Consider the following 10,385-nt stretch of genomic DNA (forward strand, 5'->3'; position numbering starts at 1 on the left):
CCCCCCGATCTGGATCGGGGGAAAGGTGCCCCGACGCCGCTCGACACCCCTCCGCTGCCATCGCGCACCATGGCACCTCCGCCCTCGTCGCCGAACCCCGACGCCGCCCGGTTCTGCCCCGCCGTCGCCGAGAGCCGCCCCATCCCCGTCGCCACGCCGGACGCCCCGACCTCGCCGACGGACGCCGCTCGCCGGAGCCGCTCCACGTCGCCTCGCCTCCTCATCGGCTCCGTCAAGCCTCGCCACACGTCCTCATCCGCTCCGTCGTCGGACCACCCCAACCTTCCCCGAGCCCGCTGCCCGTGCCCTACTCCCTTCCCTGTGAGCTCCCCCTCTCCTCGTCCGTCGCCGCGGTCACCGCACTCTGCGCACGCCCCTGGCCATCGCCCTGTACGCGCGCCGCCCGTGCTCACCGCGGCCTCGTCTCGCGCGGCGTGCCCTCGCGCCGAGCCGCACCCGCAGTGCTTCTCGTTCCCGGAGCACTCGCACCTGCCGTGGCCCGCACCACCGCAGCCCCCTGCTACCTCCGAGGCGACCACCACCGCCGCTGCTGGCCACCCTTGGCCTCGCCTTCGGCCCCACGCCGGCGACCCCGCGACCGGATGGCCACGGCCTCGCCCCGCAACCGGGCGGGCTACGGCCTCCGCCCGGCGCCCACACCCGTTGCCCGCACACTCGCTAGGCCTTTGGCCCACTGATAAAGGGGCCTCAGCCCCAGAACAAAAATGTTTAAAAAAAGAAAAAGGAGAATTAAAAATAATAATTAATAATAAAAAATAATTAACTAATTAATTAATTAATTAATTAAAGAATTAATTAACTTAATTAATTGTGTTTAACTAACCTAATCAATTAACTAAACTAATTAAACCTGTTTAGTTAGTCATAGATAATGACAGTAGGACCCACATGTCAGTTTGACTAGGTCAACTGACTAGTTGACCGCTGACACAATAATGACGTCATGATGACATCACAAGTCACTGTTTTGGATAATTCGGATTTAAAAAAATTAAATTAATTCTAGAAAATAGATAAATCTTTAAAAATTAATATAAAATAAACCGTAACTCGAATTAAATTATTTTCAACATGAAAGTTGCTCAGAACGACGAGACAAATCCGGATACGCAGCCCGTTCGTGCGCCACGCATCCCTAGCATAGCGAACACGCAACTTTCCCCCTCCGGTTCGTCTGTCCGAAAACGTGAAACACCGGGGATAATTTCCCGGATGTTCCCCCCCTTCACCGGTAACACCTCGTACCGCGTTAGGGCACACCTAGCATCACGCTTTGTCATGTCATGCATCGTCATGCATTTGTTTGCATTATATTTATTGTTTCTTCCCCCTCTTCTCTCGCTAGACACCGAGACCGACGCCGCTGCTACCCAGTACGACTACGGTGTTGACGACCACTCTATCTTGCCAGAGCAACCAGGCAAGCCCCCCCCTTTGATCACCAGATATCGCCTACTCTTCTCTATACTGCTTGCATTAGAGTAGTGTAGCATGTTACTACTTTCCGTTATTCCTATCCTGATGCATAGCCTGTCCTTGCTACTACTGTTGTTACCATTACCTGCTATCCTACTGCTTAGTATATGATGCTAGTGTTCCATCAGTGGCCCAACACTTTTGTCCGTCTGCCATGCTATACTACTGGGCCGTGATCACTTCGGGAGGTGATCACAGGCATATACTATATACTTTACACAGTTACATTACCTATGGTACTGTTCGGAGTTGGGGGCTGAAGGGGCAGGTGGCTCCATCCCGGTAGAGGTGGGCCTGGGTTCCCGACGGCCGCGACTGTTACTTTGAGGCGGAGCGACAGGGCAGGTTGAGACCACCTAGGAGAGAGGTGGGCCTGGCCCTGGTCGGCGTTCGCAAATACTTAACACGTTTAACGAGATCTTGGTATTTGATCTGAGTCTGGCTACTGGCCTATACGCACTAACCATCTACGCGGGGACAGTTATGGGCACTCGACGTCGTGGTATCAGCCGAAGCCTTCGTGACGTCAGCAACGGAGCGGCGCGCGCTGGATTGGACTGGAAAGCCTACTAGGCTAGGTCTGCTTCCGGCCGCCCACGCAACGTGCAGGTGTGCTAAGGGCGATGGGCCCAGACCCCTGGGCGCTTAGGTTTAGACCGGCGTGCTGACCTCTCTGTTGGTCTAGGTGGGGCTGCGACGTGTTGATCTTCCGAGGCCGGGCATGACCCAGAAAAGTGTGTCCGGCCAAATGGGATCGAGCGTGTTGGATTATGTGGTGCACCCCTACAGGGAAGTTAATCTATTCGAATAGCCGTGATCTTCGGTAACAGGATGACTTGGAGTTGTACCTTGACCTTATGACAACTAGAACCAGATACTTAATAAAACACACCCTTCCAAGTGCCAGATACAACCGGTGATCGCTCTCTCACAGGGCGACGAGGGGAGGATCATCGGTTAGGATTATGCTACGTGATGATACTTGGAGGACTTAAGTCTACTCTCTTCTACATGCTGCAAGACGGAGGCTGCCAGAAGCGTAGTCTTCGAAAGGACTAGCTATCCCCCTCTTATTTCGGCATTCTGCAGTTCAGTCCACATATGATAGCCTTATTCCAGTTGATACCAATGCATACATATGTAGTGTAGCTCCTTGCTTGCGAGTACTTTGGATGAGTACTCACGGTTGCTTTCTCCCTCTTTTCCCCCTATCCCTTCTACCTGGTTGTCACAACCAGATGTTGGAGCCCAGGAGCCAGACGCCACCTTCGACGACGACTCCTACTACACCGGAGGTGCCTACTACTACGTGCTGCCCGCTGACGATGACCAGGAATAGTTTAGGAGGATCCCAGGCAGGAGGCCTGCGCCTCTTTCGATCCGTATCCCAGTTTGTGCTAGCCTTCTTAAGGCAGACTTGTTTAACTTATGTCTGTACTCAGATATTGTTGCTTCCGCTGACTCGTCTATGATCGAGCTCTTGTATTCGAGCCTTCGAGGCCCCTGGCTTGTAATATGATGCTTGTATGACTTATTTTATTTGTAGAGTTGTGTTGTGATATCTTCCCGTGAGTCCCTGATCTTGATCGTACATGTTTGCGTGTATGATTAGTGTACGGTCAAACCGGGGGCGTCACAAGTTGGTATCAGAGCTGACTGCCTGTAGGAATTCCCCTTCCACACTCCTTGGCCGAAGTTGAGTCTAGACATTACAAAACTTTTACTAACATGGCTGTGTGCCTTACGGGCCCATGTCGCCATTGGGTGGTATTAGGATCTTTTATTCCTCGTCTATACTCTGGGATTCTGACTCTCTCCTACTCGGGTTAAATGATTTTGCTAAAATCTAGCTCTAGGTTCTCGTTACCACTTCCTGCCGAAGAGCCCCTTCATTACAGATGATCGACTGCTTCAACAGAAGATTCTGACAATACTCTCCGATGTTCTCCCGAAACCTTATGCCATTGCTTTTGCAATTCCCTACCACCGAAATATCCCTATGGATAAGTATTTAGACCTGTCGTGCTTACTTTTATTCCCAGTCGATCTTGTTATTATAAGATACCCCGATAATACTTTGTGCCTACTGCCTTGCAGTTCTTTGCCACATGCATACCACTATGGATAATTACTCGCATTTATCGAGTATCCGCTCATCCCCAGATACTCATGCAGTTCACAAAATTCTTCGAAATACCATTCGGTCTTCCGAAAATCCTGAGCAACCTATTGCTCCTGAAATTCTTTCTTGCTTGCATTATGGTTAATCCCATAAGTATAGTAATCTTATTGGCAACCTTTGTCAATATCATTTTGAGTCCATTGACTCAATATGTTGCGAATGCTCGCAATCCTCACTCAGATCATAGAATTCAGCCTTCCAGCTCAGATGTCATTTAAAATGTGAGCTGGTCCTCGGCCAATCAGATTGCCATCGATTGTACCCCTAAGTCTATTCAACTTGTCCGTCCTTGATCAGAGCGTTTGCTCCTGATCCCTTGATTTGAAAATCATAATTCCTTTGTTATTTAAACGTTGAATTATTCAGATGTTCTGTAAAATGATGCATTTGCATTCTTTCTTCCTCTGATTGGGTATCGATACTCACATCAGCTCCATTGTGGATCACCATATCCACTGTTGGATTATTATCCGACAATGTCCTTCATAATTAATCACCTTGTGAGTTCTTTCTCTGATACATAATGCCTTTGGTAATTTGTATCCTCTCCTTTTGCCAACCATGCTCTGCTTTCGAGCTGGTAATATTTACTCTCAAAGCTTGTGGTATATGTTTCCACGATACCCTGACGGGTTGAACCTATGCCTTCCTTAATTTGTGTGACCTCGAAAGTTATGCGGGTTATACCCTGCTGACGCTTCGTCAGATAACTTTTCAACACTACAACTTCGAAAAGGGGAGGTAAATGTAAGGTTATGAATTGAAGAAGTGGGAGTCGACCTTGAACTTTGTGTTCATGCCCATGGACACGATGTAGATCTTATCATTAAAGCTTCTCTTAAATTAATTACTCCCTTGGTATAAGTTCATATTATATCTGGGATCTGGCCTTTTGCAATCGTGGTTTCGACCATGTTCTCTTTTAGGTACCGTTTCTCGTGCAAGTTTAAGCACTTGTCTTCTGCAGAGCAATACCCTAGTCCAACCTCTACTTTGATCTATCGTCGAGTATTACCCCCTGGTATCTCGAGGATACCACGGGATACATAACTTCTTATGAGTTCTTCATCAACTAATATTCTCGCCGATTCCATTTTTCCAACGGGTTCTTAGTTGTTAGAACCCCTCAAGGACACCGACAACTGAATTGAGTCCGCACTATGATTCAACAACTCTTGGTAACCTTCATTACTTACGAGTCTGAACTCGATCACGTCATTCCGAGCCTACTCGGCTATATCATTATCGTGCCAAATTTTAACTGTGCTACCTGGTCCTTCTTTCTGGAGCACAATTTCGACGATGGGCTAAGCTTACGTCGATCTTCCTTGTCTTATTGTTTCACCTCAAACAACAAACTTGATGTCAAGTTTGTGTCGTACCCATGGTTCCAATAACCTTTCTCTTCATCATTCGTTTGACTTGATGTCATCGCCGACCGATTACATCTCCATGAAACCTCTCGACAGAAATTGTCATGATCATCATCAACATTTCGAGCTCCTCAAGGATATCAATTGAATTCCTGATGAGAAATACCATCCTTGCCCTTGATGATTTGTGTTATCATCGACCACTCGATTGCCTTCCGTTCAACACAAACTTGTTCGTGTTTTGTGTTATACCTTGAGATCCTTGCTACCCAGCATTTGTTCTCCTTTACCTTGGAGTATTACCATCTTTTATGTCAAGAATGTTGTGAGAATTTCACCACCTCTTAAGAATTCTTGGTATCGTGATACTTCTCACCATCACCATTCATTCTTGGTCCTCATGTTGATTCCAACCGGGGTACCAACAAGTGAACGGTGTTGTTTGGATTCTGCACTTCTAGCAACCCTATTGCTTTGAAGTTAATGGTCGGCCGTTCGTTCTTAGACTATTGATTATTGAATCACCATTCTGACATTGGTCGTGCAACCCAACCCATATTTTGGGTGCACCTTTCAACCAATGTTTAATTGTGTATGTTTTCCGTGAGCATACTTCCTTATATCATTTGATCTGACAAATGTTATCTCCTTGTTCACTTAATTGTGGAAATCCATCTTTTGGAAATCTCGATGAATTGCCGTTGAGTTCACCAGACACCTCCTTGTCCTCTCCTTGGATTAATGATGAACTCGTGTTAACGGAAATCACTTCATAGTTCATTTCCCGAGAATCTTACATTGTCATCTCGTCAATTGTGTTGCACCTTTTCTTCTCAGGCTTACTAAGTCGGAGGTATCCTGGCACTAATCAGATCTGAATCTAGGTCAGATATGATGGTTGGAACATATTTCCAAGAGTTACAACAATGGTCCTTATGTGACCCGGTAAGGTGATGTCATGCCTAGCACACCTGGCCGGAGGCCCAATTGTTATAGTTTCCCTTTTCAGCCAGGCTATCCTTTCTTCCATGAGGAAATTGTAAGACTTATTCTATAAGTTCTTCCTGATGGACCCTTTTTGTTTCCAAAGTCTGAAATTGCTTGAAGACCATGCAATGCTATCTCGAAGCATGTTTGTGGTACTCCGATTTTCAACAAGGACATTTGAAGCCAATGCTAAATGTTTCCTGCTAAATTATCCAAACACTGCTGTATGGGTAATGTCATGAAATTTCTCTCCCCTACCTAAAGAGTTTTTCTACGTTATATCCTATCATGGATATCATGCTCTGCTTGTCCTTGGGAAGGATATACCCCTGAAAGATGTGTTTAAACACATTTTTCCTTTCCATTGTTCTGTTTAACCTGAGGATCACATTTTCCTTTCCATTGGTTTGTTTAACCTTTCTTGTGATCTATATGATCTAAACAGTAAGATTCTTCTGCTCATGTAAACACATCGGTGTACACTTCTGTTAGCAAGACCCTGTTACTATTGTTTATGACATTCCGGTAGCCACCGATGGATGAGAACTTTGCCTATTGGTCCGCCTCGTTCAACGAGCAGGAAAATGGTTCTCTTCGTCCCTCACCCTTGGTACCGACGCTGTTGCCAACACAACTGGCAGGCTACCCTCTGACATGCCTTATCTACATGATCGTGCAAGGCATCACCGCCCTTCCTACTTTTACCCCACATGGTGGGCCCATAACCCACAGTTCCACAGGATCGAAACCTGACTCTCCTATACACCCTGTTGTCAAACTTATTCCCCACGCTTGACTTCGTATGTAATTCACGGGCCACCTGCCTAGTGATCTATTCTGGTATCAGGCCCAATACTTATTCCCATTGCTCTGAACCCCTTTCACATTTCGTATCAGGCAACAAATGATTGCCTATCCACTTGAAACTTCTTATTGCACCTTCGTACCTTGCTCTCGATATTTTCTTCAGTTTCAATTCGAGAGTTACTTTCTACCACCTTCCCCGATGTTATCGACCAGGTAGTCAACCTTGTAGAGGTCTGCTCTCTCAGAATAACCACCCTTTATTCTTTCATAAGAACGATGGAGATCCTGAAGAAAGGACGACAATTTCATCATGATGCGATGAAGCAGAGAAATGAAGACGTCCATGTAAGGGATCAACCTCTTCGAGAAGAGCAACCAAGACCGAGAAGATCCGTTAGAATTTCACAACCACAAATTTCCCCCTTACACCACCTCTTAAATCTCGGGACGAGATTTCTTGTAGTGGAGGAGAATTGTGACGCCCGGGTAATTAGGCTACAGTAATCCCACGCTAATCGTGCCATGACACCTCGGTTACTGTTGCTGTCCTCGCAATAATTCGAAACCGTTCGAAATTCAAATTCAAATTTATGACAAGAATAAAAGTTTTCAAAAATTAAAACAAAAATGTTCGGTGGTTGCCGAATATTACAAGGGTAATCATGGGGCAACAAACACCTTTTTAGAAAATGGCTAAATGGTTTAAAATGAATTAAACAGAAAAGAAAGAAATAATAAAAGAAAACAGAAAACAAACAAACAAAAAAAGGGAAAAGGAAAAGAACCCCCTCGGGCCAGCCGACCCAACTGGCCGGCCCATTCGACCACCGGCCCAACTGGACAAAGGCCCAGCCTGCCACCCCACTCCCCCCATAACCCCCCACCCCTGGTCAAACCCTAACCCAACCACCCGCACTCCCCCCCACGCCGTTCCCCCCTCCCGATCCAATCTGGATCGGGGACGAGACCCCCACTCGCCCCATCCCGCTCGCCCCCCTCGCTCCCCCCGATCTGGATCGGGGGAAAAGGAGCCCCGACGCCGCTCGACACCCCCCCGCTGCCGTCGCGCACCATGGCGCCTCCGCCCTCGTCGCCGAACCCCGACGCCGTTCGGTTCTGCCCCGCTGTCGCCGAGAGCCGCCCCATCCCCGTCGCCACGCCGGACGCCCCGACCTCGCCGACGGACGCCGCTCGCCGGAGCCGCTCCACATCGCCTCGCCTCCTCATCGGCTCCGTCAAGCCTCGCCGGACGTCCTCATCCGCTCCGTCGTCGGACCACCCCAACCTTCCCCGAGCCCGCTGCCCGTGCCCTACTCCCTCCCCTGTGAGCTCCCCCTCTCCTCGTCCGTCGCCGCGGTCACCGCACTCTGCGCACGCCCCTGGCCATTGCCATGTACGCGCAGCGCCCGTGCTCACCACGGCCTCGTCTCGCCCGGCGTGCCGTCACGCCGAGCCGCACCCGTAGTGCTTCTCCTTCCCGGAGCACTCGCACCTGCCGTGGCCCGCACCACCGCAGCCCCCTGCTACCTCCGACGCGACCACCACCGCCGCTGCTGGCCACCCTTGGCCTCGCCTTCGGCCCCACGCCGGCAACCCCGCGACCGGATGGCCACGGCCTCGCCCCGCAACCGGGCGGGCTACGGCCTCCGCCCGGTGCCCACACCCGTTGCGCACACACCCGCTAGGCCTTTGGCCCACTGACAAAGGGGCCCCAGCCCCAGAACAAAAATGTTTAAAAAAAAGAAAAAGGAGAATTAAAAATAATAATTAATAATAATAAAATAATTAATTAATTAATTAATTAAAGAATTAATTAACTTAATTAATTGTGTTTAACTAACCTAATCAATTAACTAAACTAATTAAACCTGTTTAGTTAGTCACAGACAATGACAGTAGGACCCACATGTCAGTTTGACTAGGTCAACTGACTAGTTGACCGCTGACACAATAATGACGTCATGCTGACATCACAAGTCACTGTTTTGGATAATTCGGATTTAAAAAAAATTAATTCTGGAAAATATAAATCTTTAAAAATTAATATAAAATAAACCGTAACTCGGATTAAATTATTTTCAATATGAAACTTGCTCAGAACGACGAGACGAATCCGGATACACAGCCCGTTCGTGCGCCACGCATCCCTAGCATAGCGAACACACAACTTTCCCCCTCCGTTTCGTTTGTCCGAAAATGCGAAACACCAGGGATAATTTCCCGGATGTTTCCCCCCTTCACCGGTAACACCTCGTACCGCGTTAGGGCACACCTAGCATCACACTTTGTCATGTCATGCATCATCATGCATTTATTTGCATTATATTTATTGTTTCTTCCCCCTCTTCTCTCGCTAGATACCGAGACCGACGCCGCTGCTACCCAGTACGACTACGGTGTTGACGACCACTCTCTCTTGCCAGAGCAACCAGGCAAGCCCCCCCCCCTTTGATCACCAGATATCACCTACTCTTCTCTATACTGCTTGCATTAGAGTAGTGTAGCATGTTACTGCTTTCCATTATTCCTATCCTGATGCATAGCCTGTCCTTGCTACTACTGTTGTTACCATTACCTGCTATCCTACTGCTTAGTATAGGACGCTTGTGTTCCATCAGTGGCCCTACACTCTTGTCCGTCTGCCATGCTATACTACTGGGCCGTGATCACTTCGGGAGGTGATCACGGGCATATACTATATACTTTACATAGTTACATTACCTGTGGTACTGTTCGGAGTTGGGGGCTGAAGGGGCAGGTGGCTCCATCCCGGTAGAGGTGGGCCTGGGTTCCCGACGGCCCCGACTGTTACTTTGAGGCGGAGCGACAGGGCAGGTTGAGACCACCTAGAAGAGAGGTGGGCCTGGCCCTGGTCGGCGTTCGTAGATACTTAACACGTTTAACGAGATCTTGGTATTTGATCTGAGTCTGGCTACTGGCCTATACGCACTAACCATCTACGCGGGGACAGTTATGGGCACTCGACGTCGTGGTATCAGCCGAAGCCTTCGTGACGTCAGCAACGGAGCGGCGCGCGCTGGATTGGACTGGAACGCCTACTAGGCTAGGTCTGCTTCCGGCCGCCCACGCAACGTGCAGGTGTGCTAAGGGCGATGGGCCTAGACCCCTGGGCGCTTAGGTTTAGACCGACGTGCTGACCTCTCTGTTGGTCTAGGTGGGGCTGCGACGTGTTGATCTTCCGAGGCCGGGCATGACCCAGAAAAGTGTGTCCGGCCAAATGGGATCGAGCGTGTTGGGTTATGTGGTGCACCCCTGCAGGGAAGTTAATCTATTCGAATATCCGTGATCTTCGGTAACAGGACGACTTGGAGTTGTACGTTGACCTTATGACAACTAGAACCGGATACTTAATAAAACACACCCTTCCAAGTGCCAGATACAACCGGTGATCGCTCTCTCACAGGGCGACGAGGGGAGGATCATCGGTTAGGATTATGCTACGTGATGATACTTGGAGGACTTCAGTCTACTCTCTTCTACATGCTGCAAGACGGAGGCTGCCAGAAGCGTAGTCTTCG

This window comes from Triticum dicoccoides, chromosome 6A (assembly GCF_002162155.2).
Source record: "Triticum dicoccoides isolate Atlit2015 ecotype Zavitan chromosome 6A, WEW_v2.0, whole genome shotgun sequence".
NCBI classification, from domain to species: Eukaryota; Viridiplantae; Streptophyta; class Magnoliopsida; order Poales; family Poaceae; genus Triticum; species Triticum dicoccoides.